Raw genomic sequence first — 10,766 nt, forward strand, 5'->3', positions numbered from 1 at the left:
CACCTACGAATACAGAGTGATGCCGTTTGGATTGCAAAACGGTTCTCACTGTTTCCAAGCTTTCATGCATCATGTGTTGGCGGGACTCCTTTACAAGAAGTGCGTCTGCTTTCTGGATGACATACTGATATTCTCCGAATCGCAGCAAGCCCATGACCAAGATGTTCGGGAGGTGCTGAAGAGGCTGCAGCAGCATAGACTGTACGCCAAACTGGAGAAGTGCCAGTTCGACACGACGGAGGTGGATTTCTTGGGTTACAAGTTGTCGGACAAGGGGCTAGCCATGGACAGCGCCAAGGTTCGTGCGGTGTTGGATTGGAAGAGCCCGCGCAACCGGAAGGAGGTCCAGCGGTTTGTCGGCTTCGCCAACTTCTATCGCAAGTTTATCAAGGGGTTCGCGATGCAGACGGCGGCCATTACGGACACGCTAAGCTCCAAGAAAAAGAAATTCATCTGGACGGAGCAGGCGGAGCAGTCCTTTCAGGCACTCAAGCGTCTCTTCGCGTCGGAAGAGCAACTGCTGCATATCGACCCCAGCAGACCGATGCGGGTAGAGACAGACGCGTCCGATAGAGCAGTGGGAGCTGTCCTGCTGCAAAGGGACCCACAGGGGGTCTGGAGGCCGGGAGCGTTCTACTCCAGAAAGCTCAGCAAGTCGGAGCAGAACTACACCATCTGGGACAGGGAGTTGCTGGCCATTCATGCAGCTTTCAAGGCGTGGAGGCACTTCCTGATCGGCGCCAAGCACACGGTGCAGGTCTGCACGGATCACAAGAATCTGGAGCACTGGCGCACGGCTCAGTTCCTGAACCAGAGGCAGATACGTTGGGCGGAGTTCTTTGCTGACTTCAATTTCCGAATAGAGTACGTCCCAGGCGACACCAACGTCATGGCGGATGCACTGTCCCGCAAACCGCAATACCTCGAAGAGGCGACGCCAGCGGCAGCCATGCACATCTTCGCGCCAACAGCGTGGGCGTGCGCTTCAGCCACAGTAGACCTGGATGCGGTGCGGCGGGCGTTGCAGGACGACTCCTTCGCGCAGGCGAAGATGGCAGAGGTGCACAAGGGCACGGCGAAGGGCGACGAGTTCCAGATACGAGACGGCTTGCTCTTACGTAAAGGGGCCATCTACGTGCCGGGAGACGAACTTCGCGCCAGGGTACTGCAGCAGCTGCACGACGCACCCACGGCCGGGCACTTTGGCACGGAAAAAACGGTGGAATTAGTCGCAAGGGACTTTTGGTGGCCCAGACTGAGAGGGGAAGTCGCGGACTACGTTGCGAGGTGCGACACCTGCCAGAGGGCCAAACCGGTGCACAAACCACCGGCGGGACTGCTGGAACCGCTGCAAACGCCGTTTGAACCGTGGGAGAGAGTGGCCCTGGACTTTGTTACGGATCTACCCAGCTCGAGAGGCAAGACAGCTGTACTAGTGGTGGTGGACTTGTTCACCAAGATGGCACATTTCATTCCGTGTGCGAAGGTGGCCACGGCGGAACAAACCGCCAAACTGTTCATAGATCACGTGTTCAAAGTGCATGGTCTGCCGCGGTCTATCCTGTCCGACCGCGGGCGCCAGTTCGTCTCGAATTTCTGGCAGAAGCTGATGAGTTTTCTAAATGTCAAGGTCGATCTGGCATCAGCAAGACACCCGCAGACCAACGGGCAAGCAGAGAGGGTCAATGCCATCATGCAGCAGTACCTGAGATGCTATGCCAATCAACAACCTGCGACCTGGGTGGATTACCTGCCGCTCGCCGAGTTCGCTTACAACAACACGAAGCACGTGTCCACAGGGGTGACGCCGTTCTTCGCCAACAATGGGAGGAATCCCAGAACCTTCCCGGGACGGGAGAGAGTGGGGGACGGAGAACCACAGACGGCGGACGCGTTCGCGTCAGAGTTGCAGGCGGTACACGATCAACTCAGACGGCAGCTGGAGCTAGCTAAGCACGCCTACAAGGTGCAAGCTGACAAGCACAGGCGGGTTGGCGAAGAGATCCAAGTGGGAGACTGGGTCTGGTTGGCAGCCCACGCAGTGCCGACCAGGTCACTAGCCAAGAAGAAGTTGGGGCACAAGCAAATTGGTCCGTACCAAGTCGAAGCACAGATCAACCCGGTAGCCTTCCGACTGGTGCTGCCGGAGGGTTCCAGAATGCATCCGGTGTTCCACAGGTCGGTGCTCACTCCCTACAAGGCACCTCACAGATTCCAGGAGCCAGGGACGGCACCGAGTCCGTTCCGGGAGCGGACGGAGACGCGAGGGGTGACGCAGCAAGACCCCATCAACGAGGTCACGGAGATTTTGGACTCCAGATGGGGGGAAGAGGGAGTCGAATACCTCCTAGCCAGAGAGGGCACCCGGGCCAGCGCCAATAGCTGGGTGCCAGACTACGCTTTGGAGGAACCCCTGCTCAAGGACGAGTTTCATGCCCTTTTCCCACACAGACCCATGCCAGCGAGCTTCTTCGACGACTGGCTGTTCACGCCCACACTTTCTTCCAGCACGTTCCATGGATTCGACTCGGACGGGGAACCCGCACTGAGCACCCGTTCCCCAGAAGGATCGCCGGCGGGTTCGGCGTCAGACACCTCGTATTGGTGGGACGATCGACCGGAGGAGCAATGGCGCCGGAAGTGGCTGGAGATGCCAGGTCGAGCGACCGACGCAGAGACTGACATGGACGTGTTCGGGGAGGACCTTGGGTTCGAGCACGGCGGTACAGAGATGGAAGCGGAACAGGTCAACGTCGGCGACCGCGAGGAGGAAGACTCGGAGGTCTTCAGTTGGCGGCCAACCACAGGGAGCGAACTGTATCCGGCATTCCCTCCCGTGATGATGGAGCACCCAGCACCCACACCTGAAAGCGGGGAGGGGGGAAGGGGGGGCTTCGAGGGGGGGATGGATGTCAGGGGTTCAGGAGCAGAGACGCAGAGAAGGGAGGAAGCAGAGAGCGAGGGGGAGGAATCCGAAGGGAAAATGAGTGATGATGACGACCCGAGATCTCCAAGCCTAAGCAGTGAGTCAGAGGACTCCCAAAAGGGAGCCCCAGTGAGCAGAGCAAGGGGGGGATCCGGGGGGACACCCCAGGAGGAAGGGAACAGAGGAGATTCAGAGAGTAGCAGCTGGAAGTCGGGACCCACGCTCAAGACTGAGAGCAGCAGGGAGGAAGGTAGCCAGGCATCGGGTTCCGGAGGCTGTCAGCAGGAGGGAGGGCACGAGTCAGGGGTGGTCACGCCCTCCTCAGAGAGCGAGGCAACGGTTAAGAGGAAAGTAGAGAGTTGGGCGCGCGCGCCAAGTTCAAATGCAGCGGAAGCTGGAGCAGTAAGCAGCCCGGAGAGTGAGCCAGGTCCTAAAGCCCGCCGCAAGGAGGCAGAAGGATCAGGGGGGTCAGCGTCAGAGGAGAGTAGAAGGGAGGAGGCCCAGGGGGGCAGAAGGACCCAGAGACGTAGGGAGAGGCGAAGGAGGTGGAGCAAGGCTAGGGTATTAAGCTGGTGTGCAAGAGGCGGGGACTCAGACGGGTCTTCGCCGACCTAGGGCAGAAGGTGTAGGGCTGCACGCTGCAGTTCGGAAATGAAACCTGTAACTTAATAAAGACTCTTATAAAGTGAACGCTGGCGGACTTGGTCCTATGTGAGCTGGGACTGGGTGGCAGCCCTGACAACATCACTTGGATTTTACCCCCCAGATATTTTTTTTTCTCCTCCCTCAGGAGTCCTGCCCTATGATGTGTTCCCCTGAACATGTACAGAGGGCTGTCTTGGCACTATTGTGGACTCTTGGCAAGGGAGGGGGTGAGGGAATTTCAGTGTGTTCCAGTTGTTTCATTTTTGTGCTTTGGCATGGTTCCCAGACAGAAAGTTGCAATATGGTTCTTTAGCAAGGCCTGCGACAATGGGCTCTGTTCTCGACCTTGTTGCAATCTTTTTGGCTACAGCAAGCGGAATATGCTTGGCTAGTGCCCTTTTAGCTGCTGAGAAAAATGATTTTAAAAAGCTTCTCAAAGCTTTGAACCTTTTTTTTTGGTGGTGGTATTCTAGCATTCCAGTAAATGCTTCATATAAGAATAGCAATAATATGAAGGACAATCGCATAAGTTTACCTCCTGTATTTCTATCGCTTGTAGAATCAGCTCCCTATTGTTTTCATTTTAATCATAATAGCAAAAAAAATTTAGGTCATTATCCATATTGTAATTGGACATATGAATACATTAATGGATCTTCTTGTTTTCTTAATGTTACAACCATGAGTGGCAGACCAAAGGTTTTAATTAATAATGTCACAACTTACACGACCTATGAACAACAAGCTGCGTGTAGAGACTTTTATGTTTGGTTCGACTGGATGAGAAAGAGCAGCAGAACTACATGTTTGCTTCAATCTGATTTATGGTTATTTTGTGGCACACGTGCCTACAAAGAAATCCCCTCTGCCTTTTCTGGTACCTGCACGTTAGGTATAGTAGTACCCTTGGTGTATAAAATATATAAGCTCCCAGCGGTCCGTTTGCGTAACAGAAGGGAAGTACAATCACCTATTTCTCAATATACAGGTACAGCCATCTCTAGGTCCCTTCTGCCTTCTTTAGGTGCAGCCATGAACTACCGTGATCTGCATAAATTGGCAAACTGGACAGAAAATTTGTTCAATTCCACCATTTTGGCTTTAAAAATGATTAACAAAGAAATATCAGAAATAAGAAATGTAGTTCTTCAACATCATTATGCTTTAGATGTGATCCTTGCTTCTAAAGGTGGAATTTGTGCCTTAATTCATTCTCATTGCTGCATGTATATAACTGATCAATCGACCAATATCTCTGCTACTATTGATTATATGGAACAAATGATAGCCCATAATCCTTTGAATCCACCTGAAGGTTTTGATCCATGGGATTGCTTATTTTCTTGGTTGCTGTCAGGGGTTCAGGAGCAGAGACGCAGAGAAGGGAGGAAACAGAGAGCGAGGGGGAGGAATACGAAGGAGGGATGAGTGGGGATGACGACCCGAGATCCCCGAACCTGTCCAGTGAGTCCGGGGATTCCCAGAAGGGAGCGCCAGCGGTCAGAGCAAGGGGGGAGAGCAGGGGGAAACCCCAGGAAGAAGGACCCAGAGACGTTAAGGAGAGGCGCAGGAGATGGAGCAAGGCTAGGGTATTAAGCTGGTGTGCTAGAGGCGGAAACTCAGACGGATCTTCGCCGGCCTGACATAGAAGACGTAGGGCTGCACATTGCAGTTTGAAAATGGAACCTGTATAACGTGAACGCTGGTAGCGTGGTCCTATGTGAGCTGGGACTGGGTAGCAGCCCTGACAGTTGCCTAATGGATTATGGTTAAGAAAAATATTATTGATTGTAATTGCATGTATTGCTGGCTTCATTATGGTGTGTTGTTGCATTCAATGTATACCCTCTTTGATTTCCCAATGCACTGCATGGTGGTACCGACCACGGCCCACCACAGGGGTTACAAGAGGAATTTATGTTGCAAAGTGTAGACGCTTAGGCAATGAAGTGTACGATTTGGAATGATGGTCCCTCTTTTCCTCTAATAATATAAACAAGAAAAGGGGACATGTGGGAAAATGATTGCTTGTACATGAAAGCATGAGCAAAGTTCTTATTGTTGCAGGGTGATTTCATAGCTAGAAGCATCCTTGGAGCATGAACAGCGCGTGAACAGCTCGTGCTGTCCTATATGATTGGTTAACGTAGCATGGCCTGATGCTCGAACGGTCTAGTGCGAAGGTCTTTATCTGCTGGCTAGAACAAACTGCTTGGCTTGTATTTTGTATCTTTCTGATTTCACACAATAAAAGCTGTGCTGCATTAGCCCTAGGAGCAGCCATATTTCGGAACCTATCATGGTGTGAGACTGATTTTTCTTTGGATGCCGAGCTGCAACTCGACAATTGGTGCCCCGTGTGACTGCCTTCGGACTTCACGTTGTTTTTCATTATTCAGCACTCACCAACACGTCGTTCATCCACGTAGTGGATCCCTGGTGAGTGCTCCCGTGTGATTTCTTTTGGATTTCATGCTGTTTTACAACGTTCAGCCTCACCTCGCCTGGCAAGGGCTGCAGACGCGTCGTTCATCCACGTAGTGGATCCCTGGTGAGAGCTCCCGTGTGAATGTGATTCTGGACTACGTTACGGACTTATCAGCACTTACTTCCGCCCGGACAGGGCAAAAAGGCGCCTCCCTCATCCTCCTAAGGATCCCTCCGGTAAGTGCTCCCTGCTCTTTTTGCAACTCTTTCAATCATGGGAAAGTCTCTCTCTGCACCACAGAAAAATTTTTTTAAAGACCTTAAATTCCTTTTGGCCAGTAACAACCTTGCTGTTCGGAAAGCTGACCTTAAGTCCCTTATAAAAGCCCTGGACACTCACTGCCCCTGGTTCCCCCAGGACGGAAATTGGGAGTTAGACGATTGGAAAAAAATTGGACACTTCTTTCAAAATCATCCTCAGATTGATGTCAAGGTTTTGCATGCCTGGAGTAACGTCTACAAAGCTATGTCGTGCTTAACTCCTTCAAACATTCTTCTGGCTGCTGCAACAGCTTCTTCGCCCGCCCTCCCGGCTCCCGCTTTGCCTGCCTCAAACCTACCTCCTAAACCGCCGGACATTTTCCCTTCGGCTCCTCCTGTCACTCCCCTGCATTCTTCAAATTCTGCAGCACCCCCCGCTCTCCCACCTCCTCCGCCCAAGGCATTTGGCACCGCTCCTACAATTCCTCTTCAAAGATCTCTCTGTGCCACCGCTCCGTTGCTGCCTTTTGATGCTGATACTCCAAATCTCTTTCCTGTGATTGCTCCTGCACCCCCAGCCCCCGTCATGCTGAGCCAAACCGATGTTCTCGATGGGCTGACGGGAGGAGGAAATTTTCTTCCTATTGCCCAACAGTTGGCCCTTGATCCTATGTATTGGGCAGCCACCACAGCCTCAGCCCAAGAGGCTCTGGCCTCTGTCCCTGATGACAGGAATGAGCACGATGGCAAATTGGGAAGCGTCAGACAGGGCCCTGCAAAGCTCTATGGACAATTTGTTGATCGCTTGTACAATACCTTCAAGTGGCAAGTTCAGGACCTGGCAGCACAAGAACCGATTGTACGCCAGCTTGTGTTTGATACTGCAAATGAGCACTGTACGCAAGAGCTGCGCCTTCTAATGGCAACATCAAATATAGCCATTGCTGATATGCTTAAAGCCTGCCAGTCAGTGGGCACTGCTAGCCACAGCCTGCTAGCCACGGCCTTGTCCTCCACCGTGTCCCAAATTCCTGCAAAGGTTACAACCTGTTGGATTGACAATGGCTAAGGAAAAAATCCAGCGGACTTTACCTATTATGTACCTGGGACACAAGCTGACAGCATCTGCAACCATTCCAGTTACGCCTCAACTACAGTTTCCTGATCATCTTAAACTGGTGGATTTACAACAAATTCTTGGACAGCTGAATTGGATAAAGAGTTATTTGGACCTGCCCACCTCCACTTTGTCTCCACTATTTTCTGCCCTTAAAGGACACAAGAGTCAAGCGGACAAGATCACAGTCACCTCTGCAATGGAAGAGGCTCTTCCACAGCTGTTCCAGTGTTTCCTGGCACGCTGAAAGGCCATCTTCATCCCTACTGCATTGGCCCCCCTTTTCCCTGGGAAGCCACTTCAACCACCAAACATCATTACAGTTTTGCTGCCTCCTAATAGCAACCATCCCATCTGTGTCATCACGTTTCGTTGGGCTTGGACTTTTGACTCAGCAGTACAAGGAGCAATACATCAGACTTATTTACAGCAAATGGGCTCCTGTATCTGCAGAAATGGTTGTGTGACTTCTTCTGGATTGTGGTTTTTACATGCCAATAATTGAGCCACGAAATATCACACAGGTTGCTCAGAAACAGCCATTGGACTAATTTACCATTCTCATCCTTATTGACATCACTTGGATTTTACCCCCCAGATATTTTTTTTTCTCCTCCCTCAGGAGTCCTGCCCTATGATGTGTTCCCCTGAACATGTACAGAGGGCTGTCTTGGCACTATTGTGGACTCTTGGCAAGGGAGGGGGTGAGGGAATTTCAGTGTGTTCCAGTTGTTTCATTTTTGTGCTTTGGCATGGTTCCCAGACAGAAAGTTGCAATATGGTTCTTTAGCAAGGCCTGCGACAATGGGCTCTGTTCTCGACCTTGTTGCAATCTTTTTGGCTACAGCAAGCGGAATATGCTTGGCTAGTGCCCTTTTAGCTGCTGAGAAAAATGATTTTAAAAAGCTTCTCAAAGCTTTGAACCTTTTTTTTTGGTGGTGGTATTCTAGCATTCCAGTAAATGCTTCATATAAGAATAGCAATAATATGAAGGACAATCGCATAAGTTTACCTCCTGTATTTCTATCGCTTGTAGAATCAGCTCCCTATTGTTTTCATTTTAATCATAATAGCAAAAAAAATTTAGGTCATTATCCATATTGTAATTGGACATATGAATACATTAATGGATCTTCTTGTTTTCTTAATGTTACAACCATGAGTGGCAGACCAAAGGTTTTAATTAATAATGTCACAACTTACACGACCTATGAACAACAAGCTGCGTGTAGAGACTTTTATGTTTGGTTCGACTGGATGAGAAAGAGCAGCAGAACTACATGTTTGCTTCAATCTGATTTATGGTTATTTTGTGGCACACGTGCCTACAAAGAAATCCCCTCTGCCTTTTCTGGTACCTGCACGTTAGGTATAGTAGTACCCTTGGTGTATAAAATATATAAGCTCCCAGCGGTCCGTTTGCGTAACAGAAGGGAAGTACAATCACCTATTTCTCAATATACAGGTACAGCCATCTCTAGGTCCCTTCTGCCTTCTTTAGGTGCAGCCATGAACTACCGTGATCTGCATAAATTGGCAAACTGGACAGAAAATTTGTTCAATTCCACCATTTTGGCTTTAAAAATGATTAACAAAGAAATATCAGAAATAAGAAATGTAGTTCTTCAACATCATTATGCTTTAGATGTGATCCTTGCTTCTAAAGGTGGAATTTGTGCCTTAATTCATTCTCATTGCTGCATGTATATAACTGATCAATCGACCAATATCTCTGCTACTATTGATTATATGGAACAAATGATAGCCCATAATCCTTTGAATCCACCTGAAGGTTTTGATCCATGGGATTGCTTATTTTCTTGGTTGCTGTCAGGGGTTCAGGAGCAGAGACGCAGAGAAGGGAGGAAACAGAGAGCGAGGGGGAGGAATACGAAGGAGGGATGAGTGGGGATGACGACCCGAGATCCCCGAACCTGTCCAGTGAGTCCGGGGATTCCCAGAAGGGAGCGCCAGCGGTCAGAGCAAGGGGGGAGAGCAGGGGGAAACCCCAGGAAGAAGGACCCAGAGACGTTAAGGAGAGGCGCAGGAGATGGAGCAAGGCTAGGGTATTAAGCTGGTGTGCTAGAGGCGGAAACTCAGACGGATCTTCGCCGGCCTGACATAGAAGACGTAGGGCTGCACATTGCAGTTTGAAAATGGAACCTGTATAACGTGAACGCTGGTAGCGTGGTCCTATGTGAGCTGGGACTGGGTAGCAGCCCTGACAGTTGCCTAATGGATTATGGTTAAGAAAAATATTATTGATTGTAATTGCATGTATTGCTGGCTTCATTATGGTGTGTTGTTGCATTCAATGTATACCCTCTTTGATTTCCCAATGCACTGCATGGTGGTACCGACCACGGCCCACCACAGGGGTTACAAGAGGAATTTATGTTGCAAAGTGTAGACGCTTAGGCAATGAAGTGTACGATTTGGAATGATGGTCCCTCTTTTCCTCTAATAATATAAACAAGAAAAGGGGACATGTGGGAAAATGATTGCTTGTACATGAAAGCATGAGCAAAGTTCTTATTGTTGCAGGGTGATTTCATAGCTAGAAGCATCCTTGGAGCATGAACAGCGCGTGAACAGCTCGTGCTGTCCTATATGATTGGTTAACGTAGCATGGCCTGATGCTCGAACGGTCTAGTGCGAAGGTCTTTATCTGCTGGCTAGAACAAACTGCTTGGCTTGTATTTTGTATCTTTCTGATTTCACACAATAAAAGCTGTGCTGCATTAGCCCTAGGAGCAGCCATATTTCGGAACCTATCATGGTGTGAGACTGATTTTTCTTTGGATGCCGAGCTGCAACTCGACAATTGGTGCCCCGTGTGACTGCCTTCGGACTTCACGTTGTTTTTCATTATTCAGCACTCACCAACACGTCGTTCATCCACGTAGTGGATCCCTGGTGAGTGCTCCCGTGTGATTTCTTTTGGATTTCATGCTGTTTTACAACGTTCAGCCTCACCTCGCCTGGCAAGGGCTGCAGACGCGTCGTTCATCCACGTAGTGGATCCCTGGTGAGAGCTCCCGTGTGAATGTGATTCTGGACTACGTTACGGACTTATCAGCACTTACTTCCGCCCGGACAGGGCAAAAAGGCGCCTCCCTCATCCTCCTAAGGATCCCTCCGGTAAGTGCTCCCTGCTCTTTTTGCAACTCTTTCAATCATGGGAAAGTCTCTCTCTGCACCACAGAAAAATTTTTTTAAAGACCTTAAATTCCTTTTGGCCAGTAACAACCTTGCTGTTCGGAAAGCTGACCTTAAGTCCCTTATAAAAGCCCTGGACACTCACTGCCCCTGGTTCCCCCAGGACGGAAATTGGGAGTTAGACGATTGGAAAAAAATTGGACACTTCTTTCAAAATCATCCTCAGATTGA

General features: G+C 50.0%; 1 long non-coding RNA gene across 1 annotated transcript; it reads right to left on the reverse strand.

Annotated features, from left to right (window-relative positions):
- Positions 1–5,420: 5,420 nt before the first annotated feature.
- On the reverse strand, positions 5,421–10,311 carry LOC309540374. The gene is made up of 2 exons (XR_014223226.1): positions 10,234–10,311; positions 5,421–6,031 (listed from the first exon to the last, which is right to left on the reverse strand). It is a non-coding gene; the product is annotated as an uncharacterized lncRNA (long non-coding RNA).
- Positions 10,312–10,766: the final 455 nt, after the last annotated feature.

This window comes from Podarcis vaucheri (genome assembly GCF_965113315.1).
Source record: "Podarcis vaucheri genome assembly, chromosome: 9".
In the NCBI taxonomy this organism is placed as follows: domain Eukaryota; kingdom Metazoa; phylum Chordata; class Lepidosauria; order Squamata; family Lacertidae; genus Podarcis; species Podarcis vaucheri.